This window comes from Dermacentor andersoni, chromosome 7, assembly GCF_023375885.2.
Source record: "Dermacentor andersoni chromosome 7, qqDerAnde1_hic_scaffold, whole genome shotgun sequence".
In the NCBI taxonomy this organism is placed as follows: domain Eukaryota; kingdom Metazoa; phylum Arthropoda; class Arachnida; order Ixodida; family Ixodidae; genus Dermacentor; species Dermacentor andersoni.
In genome coordinates this window covers 58,085,031-58,111,181 of record NC_092820.1, presented here as the reverse complement: position 1 = coordinate 58,111,181, position 26,151 = coordinate 58,085,031, and the positions used below count along the sequence as shown (strand labels likewise).

Sequence of the window (26,151 nt, the reverse complement as noted above, 5' to 3'; positions counted from 1 at the left end):
TTCCGGGAGCTAAACCACCAATAGCCCACAACGTACTTTCTTCCTTGTCAGCAGCCTAAACTGGTCAGTGGTGAGAAATACTGCCAATCCCATTTGAAGCTTTCTGCACAAATTTAAAGTTGTAACATGGATTAGTCTGTAAACATGCATGACGGAGGCACAGAATACATGACAAAGTAATGTGCTCCATCATGCGTCTTTTCACGGTTTCGCCCACGTCTTTTGTAGCATCAGCTTATTATTTGGCGCAGACATAATTACTAATTCCGCCTTACTATTAATTAAACCGGATCGTAGATTCCTTTAAGTTGATCACTATACAGTGCTTGTTGTTATTCCTACATTTGAAACAACGATAAAAATATTATTCACACCGCCTGCATGGTGTGAACAAAATACAATGCCCATTGTGTTTTGTGCCGAACATACCGCCACGAAACGCTATTTTCAAATGGCAATCCTGACAAAACGGCAAGCGCAATAACACTGAGAAAGCGACCTCGATGACAATGTAGGACACAAAGCAAGACAACATTTCTTCTCGCGACACACCTGTGGTATATACAGCACTAGAGTGCGCAGTGTAGTTCGAAACTGTTGCCAGCGGTTTGCAGTTACGAGAAATGGCTGCTTCAACTATCTGGTAGAGAATTTCCGTGCCCCTCCTAGTGTTCTTCAATATATTAATGTCAAAAGCGGGATGGTCAAGCAGCTTCATGTAGCCATTCTGTTGACCATAGCTTCAATATTGGTGGAGTGTAAGTTTCCGTTACTGAGAAGAAAGACATGGAATATAAGAAAGGTAATCGTTCTTCTTTTAAATCAAGAATTTCGTCAAGTAACTTACCACAATGTAGGGTCTCTAGAAAATTCTGGTGCTGCCTTATTCTTGTTTGTGTGCAAACTATTGAACGGCCAGAAGGACGCTTTGTTTCTGTGTAGTGCTTTGCAAATGGATGAACAGGTCTCAACGTTGTTTGTTGAGCGTACCAGAACACTGTTCCATAAAAAAAGATAGAGAAAAGTAAGATGGCAAGAAAACGAGGTAATATTCGAATAAAGCTGCCATTTTTGTTATCTTGTCGTGTGGTAGCGCCAATTAACTTCGATCGAATATTAACTCTGGCAGCAGAAGAATATCGTTGCCTCAACAAAAAAATTTTTTTTTGCTAATCCGATGCACTCCTTTGCCCACGCTGCCCAGCCACACATAGAAGCCACACGTCTTATGTGGACTAAACATGTCTATGACGTACACTTTTATGTTGATTAATATTTTTTCTGTTCTATGTGTATAAACGTATACAAATGTAAATATTCGTCTGCCCTTTAAATTTACCTTGATTGATCCAATGGTATCTGCCGGCGTTGCTGTCTTTTAAGCGCACGTGCTAGTGATATTCTCGCCACTGGGAAAATTTTCCCGTTTGTTTAAGCACAATCCTAAGTTTCATATCCATAGAGGCACATCTCCGGAACACAGATTCACCCTGTCAAAGCAAGTGCTAAACAGCCGTCTTGCAACGTAAATTTACCTGTAACCAGCTGTTAACCCATATTCTTGACCTACTTTATCTCGCTTAATTTTTGGAGAGTGCTCCCATATTTCATTTCGTATGCATTTGTGCATTATGAACGATTATGAAAAAGTTCTTGGCCAAGCCTTTCATATCTTTCCAGTTCAAGGGCTAATATGATCCAATATATAAGATAGGTACAGACGGTCGACCTTATGTAGCGCTTTGGCTAAATGAAACACAGCCGTCATATGAACAAAGTCAGGCGAAAGGACATCTACCCTAGGCCGCGAATCGACGATGCCCTCGGCTGTATCCATAGGTCTACCTACTTCTCCTCCATAGGCCTACGGTCAGGGTACTGGCAGATCTCTGTAGAAGACCTGGACAATGAAAAACCCGCTTTTGTTACATAGGATGGACTTTTAGTGCGCAATTTCTAGGCGCCCGTCTGTGCGGCGAGCATCGGCGTTGGCGTCCTACCTCGTAACCGAGCGAACAAGCACAGCGAAAGATGAGACCGAAGGCGGAGCGCTGCTGGGGGTGAAAAAAAAAAAAAAAAGCAGCGAGAGCGAAGAGAGTGCGAGAAGAAAGCGGGAGAGGAGTGCAAAGCTTGGGAAGAAAAGTGTAGTGCCGCGCACGATGGGCTTTGCTGTGACGATGACTGCGAGACGGTGCCAGAGTAGCACGCGTAGGCTATTTGGAAACTTAGTGCTGCATAAACGGAGGTTGTCATCGGTGGCTGCGTTCAATTGCGCTCGTGCTTCACCCACGCGCGTCCTCACGCGATCGCCCAGTTAGCGAGGCAGTCGCGCCACATTTTACTCCGTTTGCAACGTGCCACACGAGGCAGGTTGTCCGCGCCAGGCAATATATCTCGAATTGAAAACCCATATACAGCTGCGCTCAAAATCTTCATTAGGGATAATCGTAATCGTCGGTGAATTTTTTCAGTTTAAATTGATGTCAGTTGGCTTGTACAATGCCACAGCAATGTTTCAAAGGATGATGGACTCTCTACTTCGCGGCTGCAAATGCTCCACGTGCCTGTGCTATCATCACGATGTCATGCTCTTTTTTCACAGATATTTGAGGGCCAGTTATATGCCTGTCGGTAGTTTTCGATGTTTGCAGGCGAGCAGGCCTTCATATTAAATAATGAATATGCAGTTTGGGCCGTCGTGAAATAACTGTGCTAGGCCAGTTTAGTGGTCGTGGCGTACAGCGTGATCCTGACAAAACACGTGTAGCCAAATTTTTGAAATACGACGTTCAGCCTAAGCCATCGGGAGCTTCGTTGGTCTGTGCTTTTATTTTGGACGCTTTTCATGAATTTCACCGAAATCGCGTGTCCCTTAACGGAACAATAAAAAGGGCATATGGTTTTCGCGGGGTTCTGAACAAGATGATATAATTCGTACACCCATGCCGGGCCCACCATTCCCACCCATCTACGTCGGTATTTTGCTGCTTGTGAGTACGGCCAGCGGAGCAAACGCGCGTCCTTGCGGCCCGCCGCTCCACTTAAGCCTGTCAAGATTGCAACTGTCCTGTTGCGCAGCGTGGGCCTCGATCGGGTTGTCCCATTTACCATTTCATTTAGGGTGAACAAGTGGATTGCCGTAGCTACTGTCTACACCATGCGATGTGCCATCATCCACGCACTGCCGGTAAACTGTGCAACTAACGTCGCGGACATTGCTTGTGCTCCGTGACGGTATTCTCTACCGACGTTCACATCCCTACCGACGCTCTACCGACGGCTCACATTTTCTGCTTGTAGTTCCAACAACTCTCCGTCTCACTGTACTCCAACAGCTACACGATGCGCCTACCGCTGGGTATCTCCATGTGTCTTGTACATGCGATAAAATGCGGCGTCTGTTCGTCTGGCCAAGCATTCACCGTTTTCTTGTTCATTTGCTGTTACTTTAATGTCCTCTTTAAAGAATATCAGTGCGAAAAAGTCAAAAGGGAAGGCTGTTGAAAGGAGTACGTATATGCCACGCACATGACTTGGCTAGATAATAGTTAATGGCTGACTGCTTCAGGCGATAAGCCTAATCTAATGTGTACGCCAAGGGTACCCGCTGTTTCTGCTACCATTCTACATGTGACTGTGAAAGTTTGTGTTAAACAAGTGGGGACAAAGGAGACAAGAACGAAATGTTCCTAAAAAGTGGTTTTATTTTCCGACAGACATCAGACTTAAACACGAAACACATCTACTCAAAGTATCTCCGTATTCCATCTAGGGCGCACGCAGCAATCACGTGAATTGTCTAGAATTTACATACGCTGAAAGTAGCAACCACTCTAACATAGAAATAGATGCGTGACTAACATAATCATCTTTTTGCCGTGAAATGTGAAACGCTTCCAGGATTTTTCTAGTTGTTTTATTATAATTATTGATTAGACGTGTTAATAAAGCAGGGTGTGCCCTCACAATTGCTACAATGCAAAGCCAAATCTCTGCTAGGACTTTTTTTAAACTATACATGTGTTCGCTTTATCTTCAGTTAACACATATGCCGGTTTGTCCGATGTACTCTTGTCCACATGTTACAGGGATCCTATATTCTTTATAGGACAACTTATATTTGTTGTTTAGAATAGAGACCTTAACATTTTCTCTGCCTTCAAGTTTTGTTGTTTTACCCTGGAACGAACACTTCCTATTTTTTTGCCGGATAAAAACACATTTGCTTTCTATTTCCTGCTACTTAGTTATCTGTGGGAAAGGTGATGTACATAAGGAGTTATAAAAACCTTTGAATGTTTTCAAGCGAACTTGTATTGGTCACAAGTTTTAGTGGCGTTGTCGTGGTCAGGCAAAAAAAACTATTTGCTGCGGGAGCAGCTGCGGGGAAGGGCTGGTTGACGAGTTGACAGCTGCGCGGGTGCTGTAGCATGAGTCATCAACAAGGACTCCAGCTGCATAGGCGCGCGCTCATGCCACGCGCGCAACCATTCAGGGCAGCTTCGCTTCCACCGGAAAGGGAAAGGGCAGGTAAAGTTTTCAGGCATCTTATGCGGGCTTCGTTTCCGTTCAATTCACTCTTAAGAAACTGATGGGGCGGCCACGCGTTGTGCGTTCCTCCGAGGAAAGGGCAGGCTTTGAAGAGTGGCGGCAACAACCCGTCCGGGAAAAGGCTCGCCGCCCGCGCCAATAAAGCCTTTAGAGCCGCCCGAGCCCAGGCAATCAGACAATGACGAACAGAATATCCCGAGCTGACGGAGCGGGAAGCTGAAGCAATCTGGCACCATTACCTGTAGGTTAGTCAACGGTGACGAAGGTCAGGTGCACGAAGGACAAGCTTTGCTTACCCCCATTGTGCGGTAGGCTAAAGGTTGGTCAACTTTTTTCGCTCTGTCTGCTTTCCATTGTAGTTGGTTCCTCGTCTTGTTTTAGCTTGTTCATTAGTTTGCCACATGAAGCCTGCAATACTGTCAGCTTATAAGGAAAAGTTTCCAAAATAGGCAATGCTATTCGCTTTGAAATCAACCAAACGTGACCTCCTATGAAGGAGAAGAGCGTTTCAAAATGGAGGTCGAAATGACGCTGCCGGTCACACCCGAGGCTTACGTCGTCAGTTACCTAAATTTAACGTTAGGAGATTGGAATAGAAGTAAATTGAAATAGTTATACGTTAAATGGACCTTGCTTCCTTTTCTTTTCATGCTGGAAATAATATAAAATTATGGCAGAACTCATCTCACGATGACTCTCGACGGTAAGGTGAAAAGCGGTAGAGCAATACAGTGAGAGACCATACTCCTGAAGTTACGTTGATTGAATACGTGGAGAGTTAATTTATAGGTTTTTGTTGCTTTCGCCAAATTGACACAGGCGCTGATATCGTCGCACTATACTATGGCATTCGCTTGCAAAGGTGGCCGATGATCATGGATGGATTACGACTACTATATGACGCCGACGCAGGGACGATAGAATCCCGAAGTATGACATTAATGGAACGACAAAAGCATATAATGACGAAAACATGACGACAATATCATGTCAATAAATTACGACGATGATATAGCGGTGGCAAAGTGACAACGGCGACATGAGGACCATTTATTTGTTTATTTTACTCATAACACTTCAAATACTCCTGCAAGAGGGGTTCTCATGAGGGATGGGCGGGCATAGAACTTAACAGAAACACGATTCCATTGCGGTAAGCACTGAAATGAGTTCAAAACAAACAGCAATAAAGAAATACGTAAAAACTAAATAAGTGGCATTGCATAGCTTAAGAAATAGAAGAACGCCTAAAGAAAAGCACGAAATCTTATAATATATAACAATCTACAAATATTGAACGCAATCTGTACAAAACAGGGCAGTAACATATTTTTAGCTATATTACATGGCAAGCAAAACGTCAGAAATCTCAATGAACAGGTTAAGACATCCACAGAAACATTGTAAAGAGGTTGTTACAGGTAATACAATCAGATAATGCAATCAAGCAAGTAATATAATGACAGACCTAAAACGCGAAGAATCAGTCTGACCAACGAGGCTGACGAGAAAATAATTCCAATTGATGGCTGTTTGAGAAAAGAAAAAATGATGAGTAGTTGTCCGAACATGTGGTAAACAAACAGCTTTACGGTGGAAGGTAGGGTTGGAAAGAGGATGTGATGGTATGCTAAGGGTGCTGACGGGAGGAAAGGTATGGTAGAGTTTATGATTCAGGCAAAGTCTGCATGCATTGTATCGATGCTTGTGATGCGGAGGGTTGCCATGATGGTGCTGGTGCCATATGGCACTGATGCTGTTTGAATGGCTGGTTGTTGACGTTACACACCGACTTTCCTTTTGATTGTGGAGCTGCTGCCAAGCAAAGTTGCACCTGGAAATACGAAGCATGTGCTGGTACGAATAATGGATGGATGGATGGATGGATGAAAAACTTTAATGAAGGTCCTGAGGCATGGGACTCAGCGCGCTGCGGGCCGCTCCCACGTTGGAACAGTCAGGCCTTGCCCGACCGCAGCATTGTGGGCCCCCTGCAGAGCCCATAGTTGCGCCCCGGCATCGGGGCTCTTGATAGCGGAGAGCCATTTGGCCTCATTGATTTGTTCTGTGCCTCGTAACGAGGGGAAACGCCAGAGCATATGGTCTAGGCTAGCGATGTCATTGCAGTGCCTGCATGAACTAGTGGCATAGGTGTCGGGATAAAACTTGTGGTATAAAGCCGGGCTGGGATACGAGTCTGTTTGCCATAATCTGAGGGTCAATGTTTGCGCTCTATTTAACTTCTTGTGTGGAAGGGGAAAGTCTCTCCTGCCGAGATAAAAGTGCTGAGCCATTTCATTGTATGTGGTCGGTTGATCTCCGTTCTCCACCACTGCGGGCTAGCGTTGGAGTTCTCCATGGTTGCGGAAAGCGCAACCTCGCGCCTTGGAGTGGGCCAGCTCGTTGAGGTTTGTGGGGCCTCCCATGATGGATCCCACGTGAGCGGGGAACTTAAGATTTTTGACATTGCAGTGGCAACGAAAATGCCAGAACGGTAAGCTGCAGGAAAAGAACGGGATTCGAATGAATATAACTCACTGTTGGTGTGCCACCGAACCCACGTCACCTCACAACGGGATGACAATTTTATGACGAGGACGGCGTGACAATGATGTTATGACGACAACCCCATAGAACAAGAATGAGGATGATGGCACGAGCAAGAACAAAAGTCCGGGGCCTGCACAGTTAAAGCAGCACAGTCACAGCTTAAGCTGAAGGAGTGGTTTCATAGGACCTCCATTTTCGGCACCATGAACTGCAGGGTGTTCGCTTCATTATCGCGAAAAGGATCTGAACTGTACGCCCGTCGTGCATGGCAAGCCGCGGCTTGCGCTGCGACTGAATGGCGTCAGCATGGTTGCGACAGAATAATGACCACAGAATCACATCGATCATTCGACGAAGGTGCCATGACGACAATGGGACGACGGTACTGAATTGATGAAGATGGTGAGACGGCAGCTGACGACGATGTCCTGAAAACTGTACGACGACACCGGCATGCCGAGAATCGGATGTCGAAGCTACAACGATTGCGATCAACCATCGCGACGACATCCCGACTACAGTATGACAACGCATGCATCATGACGACTGTACGATGATAATGCACTGACAATCATGGCATCACAAAGGCAGGAGGACAAATCACACGACTACGATGCTGTAGCTTCAATAGCGAGCGCTACAGTGACTGTATAAAAAAGGACAAAGACGACGAGCGGTGGGCTGGAATCATGACTGTTATATTACTGGTACTGGCAACGTCTGAAAGCACTTCAACTTGATCTTCTCAATCAATTCCAGGAGTAGATCTCCACTCAATACTCAATACTCCACCGTGGTATTGAGTAAAACACTCAATACCACGGTTGAAGTGGTGGTAATGCTAGAAGACTGAGTGTTCCGCCTCATGCTGCGGTATTAGATGTGCGCCCTTTCCTCAGCCCTCGCTGCCATAGGTGGTGTCTCGGTCTTGACGAATCCTCATATCCTGCTCAAAACTCGGTTTCAAAAGAGAAATCATTACTCGATGTTGTCGCTTCAAGAACAGCTCAGCTAGGGTTCTTCCTGTTACGGAATTTGCGGCGTTCCTGTAAGCAAGGAAGAAGGCAAGTCGCTGATTCGGAGTTCTGTGTTGACCTGTTAGCCAATCGCGAAGCACTTGCTGTAGTAGAAATCCAGAGAAAACAGAGGGAATGCAGGAAATGGAAATTCAAGACGATGAGCAAAACGAGAACAATGTGAAAGCAGGAGTGAAGGTGTCGACAAGTGGACTTGTCATCTTCAAGAAAGCCCTGAAGCCCTCAAAAAGATAAGTACGCTTGTCGAAACACTGGCTCCTGCGTTCACCTTGTTCGCCCTTAGATTGAGTAGAGTAGCTTTCGCCTTTTGAACTAGATGTTCTGCGGTCTCATTCAACGAAGCATGGTATGGTGGCACATGTGTGTCGGGTCCTGTGAGAAGAGGTGAAATCGGAGAATTCCAGCACACTAAACCTAGGTTCGCTATCACTGATAAATTCCGTTTAGCAGCCATAGGCTGCGAATATCTGTTTCAGGCATTCGATTCTTTTTGACGTCGTTGTCGTGCGGATGCATTTTGCTTCTCTCTACTGTGAGCAAAAGTCCATTAAACGGAATAAGGTGGATTCATTCTCTGCCAAGCACGGGATGGATACGTCCGTGGATGCAATGGTCCTGGTGCCTTCACAGACATGGTCTCTGGACACACTTTACATTGACAGACAGTTCTTTGAATGTATTTGTCAATCAGGGGTCACGAGAAAAACGACGCATAGATTATCTTCCTTTTTTCTATTCCTGGGTGTTCATGCAGAAATGTGAGCGCTGCTTGTTTAAGTTAGTCCGGAATGGTGACCCGCTGGCCCCACGTCGCGCTGCCTTGCTCATATGACAATTCGTTTCGACGAACGTAAGAGGGCTGAAACTGATCATCGTAGTGCTTGGGCCAGTAAGATAACTTGAACTGCACGACTTTGCAAGGAATGCTGTCTCTTTTAGTCGGAGCAGCCACCTGGCTCGCGGTGAGAAGCGTTGAATCAATCACTGCAAGATATTCATGACTGTCGTCTTTGTGCTAAGTGGCAGCTTTGAATGTGCATCGCGACTTCCATGTTCTTGCCGTTTATCTAGAGCAGTGCGTACTGATAAGCTGCTAACGTGATAACCCAACGCTGTATCCTTGCTGCAACCAGAGAACGAATTGGTTTATCCGATGCCAAGGTGTCCAAGAGCGGTTGATAGTCCGTGTAAAGCGTGAGTTCGCGTCCGCAGAGGTATATTCGAAGTCTGCTTAAACAAAAAATTCTGGTAACGGCTTTCTTCTCGCCTTGCAGGGAAAGGCTAGTTGTGATCCGTTGCATTCAATGTTGTGGTTGCGAAGGCGATGGGTCTTTCTCAACCATCATGCATGACGTCGAAAATTACGGCCCCTAGTCCGTAGGCCGACCAGTCGCAGCTTAAAACGATTAGCTTTCTCACATTGTAGAAAGTTAAACCTTGACTGCCGATGAGGCGGTTCTTGAATGCCACGAACGATCTTAAATACGAGTCCCTCCACAGCCAACTAGTGTCCTGTTTGAACAGGCCGAACATTGGTGCAGCAACTGCAGCTAACTCTGTTGAATTGTGCGTAGAAATTGAGGACGCCAACGAAGGCTCGTAGTTCAGTTACGTTGCTTGGCTCAGGTGCTTAAATGAGGAATTTATCTTTGTAGAAGATAGCAAAAGGTCATATGCTGTCATTTTGTGCCAATGACGAAAGAGTAACTGCTGGAAAGCTTCGCACTTCTCTTCTTTTACGGTGACATTATTTGGAAGTCGTGCAAGCACCTTTCTGACGATTTTTTGACAGTGGTCTACGATGTCACCTACGACGATGACGTTATCAATAGAGCAATGTATTTTGGAATTCCTTTTAAAAGGAATCTTTAGCTCGGGCCCAACTCCGACCGGGCCTATTCAAATACATGTAAAACGCAAAAACGTTTTTCTGAGATAAACCCTGGACAAATTTTAATGAACTTTTTGCATTTGAGAGAGAAAGTTAGATTCTAGTGACTGTTGGAAGGAGAATTTCAATTTAGGGCTCGAATTTTGCTGCAAGAATTTTGAAAAATGCAAAAGTTTGAAAAAAAAGAAGCGCGCAGTTTACAAACTCATAGCTCTGCATCAAGAAAGATATCGCGGTTCTGTGAACGGCATCCATTAGATCATTGAAAGCGGACAAATTCGATATGTAATTTTACATATTACGTGAATATGTTACGTTGTTTACAGGGGTTCTGCAAAAGCTATATTTCACTATTACAACATATTTTTGAGATTCATGTATAACATATAAATTTTGTCCGCTTTAAATGTTCTATTAGATGCAATTCACAGAATTTCATTATCATTTTTGGTTGCTAAGTTAGAGTTGTACACTTGATAGTTTTGTTTTTAAAAGTTTTCACATTTTGCCAGTTTTCTAAAAACTCTACGACTAAAATCAAAAATTCGTAACAAACAGTCACTATATTTGAGGTTTTTCTATAAAATGCAACAAACCTCATGAAATTTGGTGCAGTGGTTGCCGAGAAAAACGAATTATCCTTTTACATGTATTTAGATAGGAGCACCCGAGCTAAAGCTTCCTCTTAAGGATTCGTCCAGTAATGACTGAAGTATAGTGGTGTTTCTAGAGATGCCATACGTAAGCAGCTGAAACTGAAGCAATCCGAGATGAGTGTTCACCCTTAACAACGCTTTGCTTTCCACAGCAAGCGGTACCTGTTGATTGGCTTGCGATATATCCATGACGCAGAAGTTTTTGCCTCCGGCAAGCATGCCATATCGACATTCCGCCAACAGCAAAGGGCAATGGTTGGTTTTCGGAACAGGATTAACCATGACTTTCCAGCCGTCGCAGAATCTTAATCCTGCACCGCCTCTATTTGCGGCCCCGACCAGAGGCATTGCCCAGTCGCTTTTCGGGATCGTCTTCAGTAATTCAGCTTGCTCGAGCTTTTCTAACTCTATTGATACTTCATCTTTGAAGCAAACAGTATTGCCCGGGCTTTTGAGAACACTGATTGAGCTTCCTTTACAAAGATGCGAACTTCTAAGTTTGTAACGATGCCCGGGGCGCTATTGAAAAGCTCGGGATACTTCCTACTAATCTCTGCTACACTGGCTACACTGGTCTCTCCTACTCTCTGCTACACTGGTCTATCCGCGGAGAGACTATATACTGTTTTCCATTTTCGCTTCTGTTCTTCTAGCAAGACTTTTCCCACCGGAGCGGCAATCGACGTTCCCTTCTCTTTCACTACATATACGGGTAAAGTGGTCTTGCTTCCTTCCTCGTCTACCAAAACGTTTCCTTTCTTGAGCACTTTCACCTTTTCTCCTGTGTAAGCGCACAATCACAGATTGGCTATCACACACTCGACATGCGGAAAATACTGCTTGTACAGACCCTCTGGCATTATCGGGACCACTGCATCCCTGTAAATTACCATCGAAACAGTGTTCGCTTCAATGCTGAAGCATGCCGTGTAGCCAGTGAAACTAATGCCAGAGTAGAACACAGTTTGACCGCTCAAGCCTTCGTGTTGATCGTCCGTAGTGTCGACTTACCTGACAGCGTTTGTTTTGCGTCCTTTACCGGGACGGCTTTCAAGCGCCCCTTTTTGTTACAATTTCGGCAGGTGCGGTTCCGATACCAACATTTTTTACCGTATGACGCTTTTCGCAACGACAACAAGCATTTCGTAGCTCTTCACCTTGCCTATCTTTGGCCCATGAAACTTTCCTCGACATCTTTCCCTTATCACGGTCTGGTTCGCCACGAGTGACGTTGGCGCTGCACGGTTTTCTGTCGAACTCATGCCTTTGCGTTGCCCGTTGTGCAGCTAGCTCTTTTCTAGCGCCGTTTTCTATGCCAGCTAGAATGGCGCAGGCCTGACTACGCAAAAAGAGCCCGTCGCGTTTCTTTGTCACGCGAACCAGCTAGCCTGTCCCTTAAGGGGAACTGACAACTGGCCAGAATGAGCTGTGAGGCGTTGATGGACAAGAAATGACCATGATTTATAGTTATGGAATCCGGCACACTGTTCACGATTTAAATAGAAATCATAATTTTAAATTGGTCTCAAAACTTGTAAGAGGCGTGACCTCGTGGTGAAATATAGGTAGTTGGGATGTATGCTAGATATGTCTGTACGTAAACAGGCTATTAATAAGTACAGCACAATAATTGCTAAAAATTGTAGTTTAGCATATTATTAGGCAGTCGCACATTATCAAATACGCATGCGTGGCTATGACAGCATGCTGAACTGTGTATGTCGTGTAAAGGCATGGTTTCGTTTTTGATCTGATTGGTTACGTTTTGAGTGGGTAAATGCCAAAGCAGATGGACGGCAAACCAGGAAAACACGTATATATTATCGCAGAAATGCTTTAACAATTCGGAAAACATGAATCGTAGGAACGTCAACTTGATAAACAAAATCATAGGTTGTTACAGCGACGGCCACACATGTCTGCCTCCCTCTAATGCCTGCATATAATAGTTATCGCTTTCACCTATAACCGTTTTAAGTATGTTTCCGGTGAACGACTACATCCTCACTGCAGATAGAATTCTGACTAAAAAAATTTCTACTGCGTTTTCCGCATTGTCACTTCATGATTTCACACTCTGACCGGTAAACTTTGCATTGCAATAAAAGAAATGCCTACCATGAAAATTGCTTGCCAGTCTCTTTAAGGCATCATTTACAAACTTGCCAAATTTGCAATCTCGTGCAAGATGCGTGAGATCAGTCATAAAGTATTCTCCACTTTCATTATCTAATCGTATTGGCGATTAAATTTATAACCCCCTGCGATGATTTCCTCAGCTTGGCTGAAAGGAGCTTCTAGAAGCCATTTAATATCCCTCGAAGGTCTTCTGAGAGGGCAAACAGGGCACGACTATCTTCTTTAGCTGTGCATATGCGTTCCCGCCGAGTACATTAAGAAACAACTTCAGTTTACTGTCTTCAAGGATATTATATATGTCTACGTAGTTCTCGATGCGTTAAAAATCCGCGCATATGTTGCCCTTTTGCGGGTTGAATCCTCTCATTCTGCCGAGTTTAAGACCATGGCCTGTGTCGGCCATATTGAGCGAACTTCACTAATCTGCAGACCTGATTCCCTCGGTGTGCGTTATCCGTATTGCCGATTCTTGTTCGCTTGCTCAAGCCAGTCGTAGGAGTCCATGCGAGTACTATGACGCCCTTCCTGCTCTCGACGTTCTTGCGCTGCTCCAGGCTGTCGATAAAATCCCGGCTACAAGGGCTCCGTGTCGCCTTGCACCGTGAGCGGTTCAACCTTGCAACTGCTGCTTGCTGCTGGCCGGCTGTGGTCGACTGCGCGGAGAGTCCCACCCTCGTCGCCAGATGTACTGTTCTAGAGCAGCAAACAAATGCTTCACTACTAACAACGCAAACGAACGGCCTTTGCTAGAGCCAGCAGCGCACTTTTAGACATAACGGCGAACGCCGGAGGTCATCGATCGTGCAGTCTTATTAGACCGCATGACCGACACGGAATATTGTGCATTTATCTATATGCGCATGTACTAGCGTGACCAATATGAGCGGGAACACGCGAAACCATGGCAAAGAGCCTCGAAACCGAGTAAGAGCGATACGCGGATGGCACTGTCGAAAACACAGGGGAAAGGGGAACGCTCTTACGGTAACTGTTGACACTCCCACCGCACCTGGAGTTTGTCGAAAACGGCAGCTTACGGCAGTTCAGTGGCCGCTGATAGGCTATAAGAGTGTTGCCTACACAGTAACTTACAGCGAGCCATTGTTTTTGTTATGCTCTTCCTTAGAGCGCAGCTCTTAGGCCCCCGTTCCTGCGTTTAGCATAATGTATTTTAAGATATACCCCCATAGGACCTAGGGCGGAATTCACTAAACGAACTTACGAAGAATTTTTGGCTTAAGAAATACCTTATGAAAAGACGTATTCACAAAGCTATAACTATTCATCAGATAAGAAAGATTGCGATGTCCACCGCTGCAGGGACGAACGCTGTAGTCGGCAAAAGGCATTTATGTAATGGTAGCACAGGCGCAAATTGCAGTACTTGCGCCAATACAAGCGTAAGTCGATTCACAAAACCTAAAGGGCCGTCGCAGGTGGCCACTTAAGAAGAAATTTCTACGCCAGGCCGGTAGCAGTCTTACGAACCTAATTATGTCTATCTGCGCCGCTCGAGCTGACGGGGGTAAGTGTTGGAGTACGCTGTAGCAGCCGATTGGCCTGAGGCCACAACTGATAGCCGAGGAGGGTGCGTGCTTATAATTTTGTGGCGCGCTCTGATATGTCATGTGAAATGCATTGAGCCGTTTTAGTGCATTATTGAATTGCGTGTGCGGTGCTGGGGAAAGCAGTAAGATTATTGCTGTGCGGCGAGCGTCTGCTGAATGTCTGATGGGCTGTGTTTCTTTATGCGCGCATACAACCGAATTATTTATGTCTTCATGACGCTCTATTGGCTTGTAGCAAATAAAAACGTGGTGCCTGTTCTTGATAACCATCAAGTTTGTCATGCATAACTTTTGGGCACTTCTATCTTTTTTTGTCTATTTTGACTTTTCGCTCACCCATACGGCTGCGGATGATTGTATTACTTCATGCTTTTGCGGCTGTACATCTCTACGAGAGATGAAACAACGAAACAAACACCTAAACTTTCTAATTATAAAAACTTGTTGCGGCTGTACAATTCGCTGCTGTCTTTCGTGCTGTTAGCCTGAGCCTTCTATTATATTAATCATAGTTTTAATTCAGCACATAGTCAGAGCATGATAGTGTCTGTGCTCAAAATTTTCCTAACCCTGTAGCCTGCGGTGCGAGCGAACGAATGCGTGCGACGGACGGCCATCCTGTTTGTGATTTGGAGCACGGCGTCAAATAAGCAGACATATAAAAAAAGAAATTGCGAATAATACCACGTACCACCACTGGTGCGAATCTCATGTGGACCGCTCGAACAAGAGTGTTGTTTGTAAATGAAATACTCCACACGAACGCACTGAATAATTCTTGTATGAGTACACACACACACACACACACGCCCATTTATATATATAACCTCTTTGACGTGTATTATTAGAGACACTCATGAATAACGCTGATAAAGACGCCCCTACGTTTAAACAGCGTAGCTGCTTAAGCTGTTAGTTCCGCCGTGGAGCGTCACCAGAAAACTGAGGCCAGCTTTGCGCCACCTCGCGTTGCCTTGCCACGACCTGCGAGAGCATGGAGCCACGTAACCTCCTCGCAGCCCATGTGCGTAGGGTGGAGTTGTGGTGTCACAACCGAGTAAAAGCTCGGAATAGCCGGCGCGGCGACACACCTCTCGCCTCCTCTATCGCTTGCGAACGTGCTGCTGCCATGAGAAGACCGAAGAAAGTCAGGACGCCCGAAGAAGATGCGACTCAGCAGGAAGAGCGTCCTACTGCCAAGCGAGAAGGGAAGCGTCGCCGCCAAGTTTATCCGGAACCCAGCGCCGAAGCTGCGGTTGAGAAAAGGCAACGCAGGATCGAGGATCCCGAGTTTCAGTCCAGGGAACGCGATAGTTGGAGCCTGAACGCTCGACGCCACCGAGAAAGCGATCCGGGCTTGCGACTGCTCGAAAACTTCCAGCGTCAAGCCCGCCGAGATAAGAGGGGTGCGAACGGCCGATTCCAGCGCGAATTCCTGAGCATAGAGCTTGGGCAAAGCTGTCGCGTCTTTGACGGACTTTGGTTAGACGTGAACTTGTCTACCATGAACTTAGCCAAGCCTACGAACAACTTAGCAAAACCAAGCATAAACTCGCAAAACCTACAAATAACTTAGGGAAGCCACGCAAAAGCTAGGTGATCACAAGCTCCGCTGTTGACTCCAACCTTGCACCACACTGGTGGTGCAAGGCTGGAGTCAACAAACAGCTGGAATAAAAACACGTGCACAGCTCTCACTAGCAAGCTGCGCACGGTTTTTTTTTTTTGCATGTGCAAAGGCAGTAACAGACAAAAGACCATGGGAAGGGCAGAAGACAAAGCAAAGCGACAGCAGACAGTAGATATCGTCGTCTTATGATTTGCCGGAGATGCTTATTGTAAAGCCCAGACTAACATCAGTCTTGGGCGTAATGACGTCACTAACATGTTTCAATGTCTTCGTACGATGTTCTATCTTACGTTTTTTCGCCTGGGAATGCTTTCATAGGCGTTTGTGAATTGACCGCAAGAATTTTGTCTATCCGGTGTCAATTTTTTTCTATATAATTTTCGTCTATATCGTGTCACGCATTCGACACCGACGGACAGATTTGCCAGAGGAGTAGCTCTCGAATGTTTACGCTTCACAACAGTACTGCCATTGGGCCCGCTTCGGTGCACAGAGCTATCAGTAACCGTAACATCAAACAGCTTTATCAATGTGCGCTGGTGATGCGAAGTACTGCCCTTTGTACAATGACAAGTATTGTGGGAGTGCCAACAGTTATTATAACAGCGTCCTCCTTTCCACTTTGCTTCCGACGGCGGCCACCACGTGTCGCCCATAGCAGGCTTCGAGGCTGTCTGAAACACGCTCCTCTGTTCCCGCTCATATGACTCACGATAGTACACTACTTTCGTGTAAACGTCAACTAGCGCATGCGACAACTGACGCCATGGTGACCTAGCAAATGATTGTCTCATAAAGAAAGGACAAGCACGCCTGCCAGTTTTTATTGGCCACAGATGAAAGAATGAAACGTGCGAATAACTGTTACCGTCTCACAATCGTTCGCGTGCGTTACATCGCAAAGCGACAAGTTGCCTAACAAGCGCCAAGTTACGCTATTCTCTTTCGCCCTGCTCTTTCAGCCTTTTACCCATGTTCCTGATTTTCTGTAACCATGATGTCAAATAAATATGTCTGTGTGTCTGTCTGTCTGTGTCTGTCTCATAAGCCGTTTTACAGATGGCTTGCAACTCTGTGGCATCTAGCACCAGATCTTGCAGTCACTGCGTTCGCAACAAGAAATGGTTTGGTGTAGTCTTAAACCTCTCTTTATTTAGGCTCAGTGATGAGGTAAAATGTTTATTCCCCTGGAAGGGAAAGGAAATTGTTTTATCGGTGCAATTACGTGGTTTTAGATTGTTTTGCTCTTCGTTATTTTTGCTTGCGGATTTGCATTCGCAGGTCGTAGTGGCCACCACCTACACAAGCTGGCGCCAGCGTGTGCGACCAGGAAGCATTATCACAAAATACGCGAAATGACCACTTTTGATGATGGCACTTCTTACATACCATTCGAAGCGTTGCACGCTAAATATAAAACAGAATTTAGAATCAGACTCAACTTAAAGAAGCAGGAAAAAGTGACACCTTGGCATAATGTACTTCTGGAGAAAAGTGCGCTGACATCACTTTCCTTTCATTAATACTAAGCAGAGTTAGACATACCTTTTGGTCAGTCGTTTGGGCCATGCTGAACGAAGTGTCCTAATTAAAGCCTCCTACCTAAGAATTCTTCCCTTTATAAACCGGTTCGTGGCTGATAGTGGTGCACATTTGGCAGAGCTTGTTTTCATCTGATTCTCTTATCATCCTTAGGTTATTAGAGTGCTTACGAACCGTTAACGTTGTTGAATAATTTGTATTGTGTACTTGCATCACTACAACGTGGCATTTAGTCCACAAAACGTGTAGCGAGGGATAGCGGTGACAATAATTATCTTTTACTCTCATTTCAGTTCGCAGATACATCAGAATACATTTGGACATACACTACGAGTGACACAGAGAATATTCGATGCAAAGTGGACGTTAAGCAGTTTGCAACCCCATCGTCGCTATTCTTTAATAGGTGGTACAAGTTAGGGACGGAAAAGTGAGACGTTTTAGCACACTTTTATTGAATTAGAAGCGCAAACAGCAATTGCTTTCTTTTTCTTATAGGACTTATAAGGGCTTCAAAGCAGTCTTTGATAAGAAGCACAAGGAATGTATGACGCTTCATATGAGAGGTATTGTAACTGCTCTAGTCAATACCTTTTGCTGCAGGCAGAGTTGTAGCGCGTCCTGCTCATAGGAACAAGTTCATAGGAACAAGGAACAAGCGTGTGTGTGTGTTAGTCAAATCACAAGAAGGCAGGAAACAAGGACACCAAGGACAGCATATGAGAAATCAATTGTAGTTATTATTTGAGAAAAAGAAAAGATAAATAAATGACAGTGAAAGTGGATAAAAAAATATGGATCCCACGCACCGTGGAAATCGACGTAAGCTAAGCTTTCTTTGCTGTTTGCGTTGAATGACGATAATTAACGGTGATGTTCATGGCGAATATTACATTTCTTCAGCGTTTAGTGCAATGCGAGATTGATGAATAGATGGTAAATGTTACCTTGCGTGCACCACTGCTGTTTGTCTGCGTAGTACACACAACACACCGCGAGACCTGTTTGCAGGAGGTGTTGTTGCGTGCCATTGTCCATAACCTGCGAGAAGGTTAGGTTTCTCTTTGCCTCACATGGCGCATCGCTTCGGGGCTCAAGTATTAAGCGCTACTTAAAATACGGCACCGTACGTGCCAAAACCACAATCAAATTATTAGGCACGCCGTAGTGGCAGTCTACGGATTAATTGTGGCCCCCTGCGGATTCTTAGCGATCACCTGAACCTAAGCACACGAGCATTTGTTTTTGTATTTCGCACCAACTGAAATGTCGCTGGCCCGGTCGGGATCACACTCGCGACCGTAGCCGCAAAGCTACCACGGCAGGCACTAAAATGTTGAATGTAAATGCGACGCCTAGACTTTATGGTGCTACGATGTCGCCTAGACGGTACCGTGCTTTAATGCCACTTTGAGTCAGCACACGAAACGTCAGTTGTCCGCTTGACAAATTTGCGCGGTGTTTGGTTTTCAGAAAAACCAGAATCCTACCTTACACTGTACCTCGAACTTAAGTTTATCCCGTTTGTCCGCAACTGCTGTCGTGTCTACCAGCAGCTAGGGCGCCTTGGGAACGCACGCATCCAGGCATCCAAGTAGTAGCGTTTTCATGTCCTCTCCCTGTGCCACCCTCTCCACATGTATCCATGTAGCGAGCGAAGAGTGCCAAGAGTTTCGCGGCTACCACGGTCCTACTCATTTTCTGCCTCCTGTCCCCCTCCCCCATATGCCGTTCTATTTGCATGACCACTGGACGGTTGCACCTTAGTAGGAAGGTGCAACCTTGTGGTTGTGCTCCTGCTGTGCTTTTGTGGGGATCACATATAATTATAGCAGTCAAGACGGTATTGACGCGACGCCTAGGGATCCACAGAGGACATTGTGCCCAATCAACGCGGTGCAAATGGCGAAGCGAGTTTCCCGTTTCGCCTATCCCCTACAACACGCTCATGTCATCTAGGTAGGCCCTCTAAGCCCTCCACCCCCCTGCCGGGACGCGGCGTTCAAGAAAACAGCAGCAGAACGAGGACCAGCAGCAGCGTAAAAATCGCCAAAGCTGCCAGATCGACATCCTCTCTATGTTGTGAACGAGAAGAAAGGAAACCGAGAGGCCTGATCGTTATAAGTCACATCATGAGAAGCCAACCAACAATGACACAAAAGACCGCATAGGCTAAATTATTCATAGTTCTTAACTGAATGAAAGAAATAAACAAATTGATGTGAAAGTGGAAGAAAAAATAACATCGAGGAATTTCAGCTCTTCATGACCAATGTGACGCCTTTCTGATGTAAGTGCGAGATCGGCCAATGAAGTTGCTTCTACCAAAGTCCGAAATCAATCAAAATGTTGCACAAAGATTTTAGAAGAGACTGCTATTCATCAAGATACGGCTTCAGTCCACCAAGCACAGTGTCCGTATTTCACTGTAAAGTTGCTAAGTTTGAACGCAAGCGGAGAAGGAGCATTGGAAGTTTGTAAAGAGCACTGGGAGTCACAAAGGCAGCTCATTTTTTTTGCTGTATCGTTCGTTTGCCTCAATCTGATAGTATCAGCTTTTAGAATGGAGTGGCGAAAAATACGGGGCGATTTCTTACTGACGCTTTTTACGTCTTGTGCAATGACGTAACGTATCGTGACAAGAACTTTATTGAGGTCCTGAAGAGCTCACGTCCAGGGGGACCCGGGATGAGCCGATGGCTTGACCCATGACGGGACTGGCAGGCCCAGACCCACCGCAACATCATGGGCCTTCTGGACGGCCTGGAGTTGTTGCAGATGTTCTGGAAGTTGAAGGCGGATTCCCCGGAGTCCTTGGTTTGAAGTGAAGAGGCCTCTAAGGTTTGGCACAGCCAGAGCATCTGTTCAAACTTACACCCTTCTTATCTGCGATTGCGGCATTTCTGTGAGTTCTCCTGATCGATTAAGTGCATTAAGCGAAGAGTAGGGTAACATCTAGTCTGGCGTATTATAAGCGTAAAGGCCTGGGCCCTGTCAAGCTTGGGATGTAGCAGGGAGAAGGCTCTAATTCTAAACATTTAATGAGTGGTAATTTCAGGATATGTATGGAGCGGGTCTATTCCTAGATCTATGGGAATTTCTGAGGCCCCAGGCTTGGCAGCGCGGTTCGTGAGGTCACGCGCAGACCTATGGGCAACCTCATTCGGGTTAATCCCATTCGGTCCAGTAGTGATTGTCCCTTAAGTGGGCAGCAGGGAACCACAAAATGCGGTGATATCCCTGCTTTTCCTTTCTCATAGTGAAGTGCTGATGCCGACGGATCTTACTTATTGTGTCCGCTAGCAATCCGGATGAGAAGGAGTGGATGGCCGAGCCTGAGTCCCAGTATATAAAGACTGGCTTTTTACGACTATTAATAGCTACATGGCGGTTGGATTTCATTTATGGAAATACACCGAGCCCCGCCTTCCTGACAACTCGATGCTGTGAATTGTTTGACATATAAATTTCTTCTGTCATCAGACCCCGAAAATACAATCTGAGACCCATTCGCGATGATGCTCCCCGATATTCGGCCATCCCACGTGATCTAAAGCACTACTACAAGATTAGGAGAGCTTACGCCCTGTACCGTAATCTAGGAAGACCAAATTTTTGGGAGGGACATTTCAGCAATGGGATATTTCTTACAGAGAGAATATATTATTCTTAACACAGTCCATCATTACCGAGAAACAATAGGAATAACGCTATGACTTAAGGACCATGATAGATCTCATATAAGAGCATGAAGAAAAACAAAAATATCGCAGAGCTACGGCTGGCCGCTTCTACTCAGCGACATCATAGTAATCAATCTAGTTATGTCTACCGAAGAACAAGGGTCTGTCTCAACTAACACCAGTTACACCTGTCTTCCTGAGGCGATTCACTTCATGCATTGAATCTATTTTCTTTTTGCTTTTCATCCCATCATTTATTCCCTTGACCCCCTCGACGGCGTTTTCTATCCTTCTGTTAAATAGGGTACAAGAAATCATAGGATTTGGCCATGTTTATGTTACTGTTTATTTTACCAGAATATATTTACCCGCATTGGGTTGCAGCGTTAGCCTTATCGTCATTGAGGCATGCGGCAAGGTTTATGCATTTCCGACAGGCTGATCGGATTGGGAACCAGCCAATGCTGATGGATCCGTGCTTGTTCCACAACATAGCCTCCAATAAAACGAACACAAGACATATTTAACTAATGTCTATAAACTGGCGGAATACGATCTTCCTCTATGATAACGTATCTCGTGATCTTTTGGCCCTTCCAACACTTAGAAATCACAGCAAACCCTGATCCTACAAAAGTTCGAGCTATGTAGGAAGCCATGCAAAATGTAATCCTTGTACCCTGTTGAATCAGTAGGCTCAATATCTTCAGATTGCTTAAGTGCAATCGGATAGATCAAAAACATGTACGAGACAAAGCGTCTGTGCGATGAATCAATCCTTATATTACATACAAGTACTATCACGTAGGTACAGGCCACCTGAAAAGTTTATGAGGTGCGGCTTCGAAAGAAGGCAAATTATCGCTATGCGTTAACTCATACGCTACAATTCAAATTTTTACTCCATAAAATATTTTGGTGACGTACAGAGTGATTCAATAAATTAGAAACGCCATGTATTATTACTCCAGAATTCGCATTGTCGGGATGCGCGTTTTCGGAAACTGTTTTTGGCTGAGAGTAAACTGGATAAAAGGTGATGCAACGAACGCATAAAGCGTTGTTGATTAGTAACAAGGGCAATATGCATATGATATGGGTTCCTTTCCCCGTACTGCTCGCCCGTGAAGAATTCCTCCACAGCACTGAGCGTGCTCTCCAATAAGATGCTTAAAATAGTGCTCCTTCCTCGTCACAATCAGTGCTTTGTCGGTTTGGCGCATCCGATGTGCGTGAATGTTTTCACCATTTCATGGCAAGAGAGTCATGTCTAGTCAAGTTGTACAATCGGCACGAGCACAGTGATACAATTTGTAGTTTGAGCGAGCGCCAGGGATGGTCACGCATTTATGTGTATGTAACGAAGGTAGAGATAGCGTTCGAATTTCAATAGTGGGATTAGTTTTACGTCGAGCAGCGCTCATGTTAGCCGCGATCGTTGGCAATGTGGCATGGCTTGGCTTTATGGCAATAAAACCTCGAATGAAGCTTTCCTCATTTATTCCTTCTTTGTGGTAGGGTTTGTGCTTCTTCACTGTTACTACGACTTACGTCACGTTAGTTTTTATAGCAACACATCTCCGAGTGTGCAGCCTATTGAATATAAGGTTCGCGAATGTGCTGGCTCTGTCTACTATGCACTGACAAGCATTTTTGTAGTATTTGAAACCTGATTATCAACTGCAAAATATGCGCGTAACAACAGAATGTTTTGGATATGATGAATATCCAGGCATAAATCATTCACACTCTCCATTTCAGGTTACATTGAGTCTGAGTGTATTGTTTATCACGATAAGCGCTCTGGCTGCGCTGTTATTAGGGTGAAGACAGAAAATGGTGGGTCTGCATGTTTTGAATTGTTTGCCCATGCTTCCAATATATTGAAAGAATTAGCTATTAAAAAGTACATTCATCATTTTGTTTCAAGAGACATGGGGGGGGGCTAAAGTAATACCGTACTTAGTGATGGCCATGCAATGCTTATATGAAATGCGTTAAAACTTTGTTTATTAATTTCTTTGTACGCTCCAGCGCAGTACCCGATAACGGTATGCTGAAACCTTTATCTCGCGGCCCGACCATTCCAGTTGTACGGAGAGACGGTGCATAACTATCAGGATAATTTTCTCTCATGCAACAAGTTAACTGGTATTTTCTTCTTGCCCGTGCGATGAGCGTTAGATTTTTGCGCGCAGTTGAAATAGCTGGAGTTGGAAGTTCGCGTCTTCATAGCCTTCGTTGGGTAACGAGTAAGCCTGTTTGGTTAAGACGCCCTGTCTCCAGCCAGGAATACGAGCGGCTCAGTATCTCACCCTTCTGAAGTGCAGTAGTGGGCGGGCTGAAGACATCAATAGGTAAGGCTGGCTCCGCCATCGCCATAACGTTGCGGGATTGCGGTTACACATGTGGAACCTCACAAATGGATGCCCTTGGCCGGATGCAATCAATTTTATGTTTTAGGAAATCATGTTGGACAAATCAATATATAGTGTGCTGTCCTTCTACTTCGAGACACGTTAAAGAAAAAAAAACACTTAAAGTTTACTCGAATCCAGTCACTACAGAATAACTACCTCGCCACGCTGACATCATGTGCAAGCAAAACGAAAGGTACCCGTTCAACAATTGCTCTAATTGCAATAATTAAATTCTTCGTTGCACGCTTTACATTTATATATGTAGAAGCAGGAGGCGATAGTAATGAAAGTGTTTTATTATTTTAAAACGGCCACCGAAACCGATAAAATTATTTTTCAGATTATTTTTTTCAATTTATTTGATTACGCACGCAGCATTGCAAACTACAGCTCGCGGTACACTCAACGTTTGAGGCAGCAGGGGACGTAAAATGAAACTGGTATGAAGCGCGATAGGGCGCTTCGTCTCATTCCTGCTGCTGCTGAAGTGACTATGAATGCAATGGCGAGTTGCGCACAGCGCCGATCTCAATATGATGGCGAGAAGTGGGAACTGCGGCAGCAGCCTAATTTCACGCCGCGCTGCTACGCCAAAGGAGGGTTGCATGGCTGCGTTCGTAATCAGTAAGTTGAACGAATAAACTGAGAACAATTATCTCGGTTTATAAGACCTTTATGAATTGTTTAAAACCCGAACTATACTGTCAGGACCATTCGCCTCAAATTTTCAAATTTGAGTTGTGCAGCAAGTTTCGCATTTGAGGAGTTCTTTATTCTATTAATATCTTTAGTACAGAGACTGCCTTCGTTATTACTGAAGTATATCCGCTAGATAGTTAATCTGTCGTTAGGTGATTCGAAGAGCATTAATAGAGCTCGTCTTTAGAAAAGGTGTTGGAAGTACAAAGAAAGAAATACTGTCTACTTATCGTTGCAATGAGTTGCACGTGAACTTGCTGTGAAAATGTTACTGCTTGTTTGAGACCTTTTAAACCTCGGTTGTTTTTCTTTTTTTCAGCGCAAACTACCTATTATGACCTTCGAGCTCAGGACTCCTTCATAGTGGAAGGCCCTAGCTCTAAGTGCTTTCGAATGTTTGCGAAGCAGGCGGTTCAAGGACATGTTATTTATGACGCGCAATGTAAGGAGATATTTGCTCACAATGCGAAGTCATCAGTGTCTATGCGATAGCCCATGAATAAAAAACAATTTGGAGAGGACTTACTGGTTTTGGAACCTTTGTGAGTGCTTGCACTGAACGTTTACTTAAAAAAAAAAGAAGCAACACAAGGAATAAGAAAAGCTGTTGCTTTTACCTCCGAAGTGACCTCCGAGTATATCTAAACATTGTGTAACGCTAACGTTGTCGTACGCTTTTACATTCTTCAGTTTGACATTCGCGCCTTCTAATCCTGTGAATCATCTCATTGCAAGAATTGTGCACAGCTCTTAGTGCAATAATTCTCATATTTCGTTCATGCCAAAGCTTATTCGAGTCCTACCTTTATGATTCTATAATCTGCACGAAATGTACACGGGACGTCGTGTCAGCATTTTATAACATGTATGAACTAAACATCTTTTATATAATGTGTAGATTCATGATTGTATTGCGCTTAGTGTTACACTGTACACTGACAAACCTGAAGGACAGGACGCGAACGTACGTAATTTTAGGTTCAGGCTCTTATATAGTTGAGCATTTTTAATATTTATTACAGTCTGAGCAGATGTAAAATAAAACAATTGCGATGTGAGCAGTGTGTCCTAACGGAACAAAAAAACAAAAAACCGAATTTTACCGCTGAACGAAAACGTAATCGAAAGATCATTTGTTTTCTTCTTGTTTTGTTTTGTTTCGGAAAGAAACCAAAATGTTTTTGATCGCTATTCACGGCAATGCCGGGCCGATCCGCGGCAGACGGGAAGGAGGCATTAGGCACTCTCCACACGTGGGCCGATCCAGAAGACAGTGCAATACCGGGCCCACTTGTGGTGGAGGTGAAGCATGCGTTAAGTGCTCCCCATACGTGGACCGATACTGAAGGTAGTGGTATACCAGAATCACCTGCGGCGGGGTGAAGCAAGCGTTAAGCGTTCTCCATACGTGGACCCATCCAGAAGGTAGTTCAATACCGGGCTCACTTGCGGTGGAGGTAAAGCAGGCGTTAAGCGCTCCCCATACGTGGGCCGACCCTGAAGTTAGTGCAGCGCCGGGCCGACCTGAGGCGGAGGTAAAGCAAGCGTTAAGCGTTCCCGATGCGTGGCCGATCCAAAAGATGGTTCAATACCGGGCCCACTTGCGGTGGAGGTAAATCAGATGTTAAGCGCTCCCCATACGTGGACCGATCCTGAAGATACTGCAATACTGGGACCACCTGCGGCGGAGGGGAAGCAGGCATTAAGCGCTCCCCATACGTTGGCGGATCCTGAAGTTAGTTCAATGCTGGGGCGACCTGCGGCGGAGGTGAAGCAAGCAATAAG

The 26,151-nt window shown here is 45.1% G+C and overlaps 1 long non-coding RNA gene across 2 annotated transcripts; it reads left to right on the top strand.

The window, feature by feature from the left end:
• Positions 1-552: 552 nt before the first annotated feature.
• Positions 553-24,887, top strand: LOC129385508 (uncharacterized). 2 transcript variants are annotated; one of them, XR_011895668.1, is made up of 6 exons: positions 553-802; positions 17,858-17,994; positions 18,063-18,130; positions 23,009-23,086; positions 23,534-23,604; positions 24,686-24,887. It is a non-coding gene; the product is annotated as an uncharacterized lncRNA (long non-coding RNA). The 2 variants fall into 2 exon arrangements; XR_011895667.1 differs by lacking the exon at positions 23,534-23,604.
• Positions 24,888-26,151: the final 1,264 nt, after the last annotated feature.